Consider the following 603-nt stretch of genomic DNA (forward strand, 5'->3'; position numbering starts at 1 on the left):
AGAAACAAGAAGAGCCCCAGGGTCGAGAGAAGTAGAGGCAGCCTCCACGTAGAATACAAGCTGTGTTTCAGACATTTGCTTTGACCTACAGTTTTCTTTTTCTTGTTTTCTTTTCTTCTTCTTCCTCTTCCTCTTCCTCTTCCTCTTCCTCTTCCTCTTCCTCTTCCTCTTCTTCTTCTTCTTCTTCTTCTTCTTCTTCTTCTTCTTTTTCTTCTTCTTCTTCTCCTTCTTCTCTGCTTTCTTTATTTCTTCCTGCCTTCCTTCTTTCTTGCTTTCTTCCTTTCTTTCAGTTTCTTTTAATTTTTTTTGTTTTTCTTTAAAGTTGTGGTTTTGGCTGTCCTAGAACATGCTCTGTAGACTAGGCTAGCCTTGAACTAAGAAAGCTGCCTGCCTCTGCCTCTTGAGTAGCTAGGCATGGTGGAACATGCCTTTGGGAGGATCTGTGAATTGACCAGCTGGTCAACTAATCGAGTTCCTGGACAGTTAGGGCTACAAAGAGAAGCCTGTCTTAAACAACAACAACAAAAAAAAAACCCAAAATATATATATTTATTTTTTCATGGATGTATCTTCTAAGGAATGGCTAGATTATAATTCATTGTT

Source organism: Mastomys coucha, unplaced genomic scaffold, assembly GCF_008632895.1.
Source record: "Mastomys coucha isolate ucsf_1 unplaced genomic scaffold, UCSF_Mcou_1 pScaffold19, whole genome shotgun sequence".
NCBI lineage: Eukaryota > Metazoa > Chordata > Mammalia > Rodentia > Muridae > Mastomys > Mastomys coucha.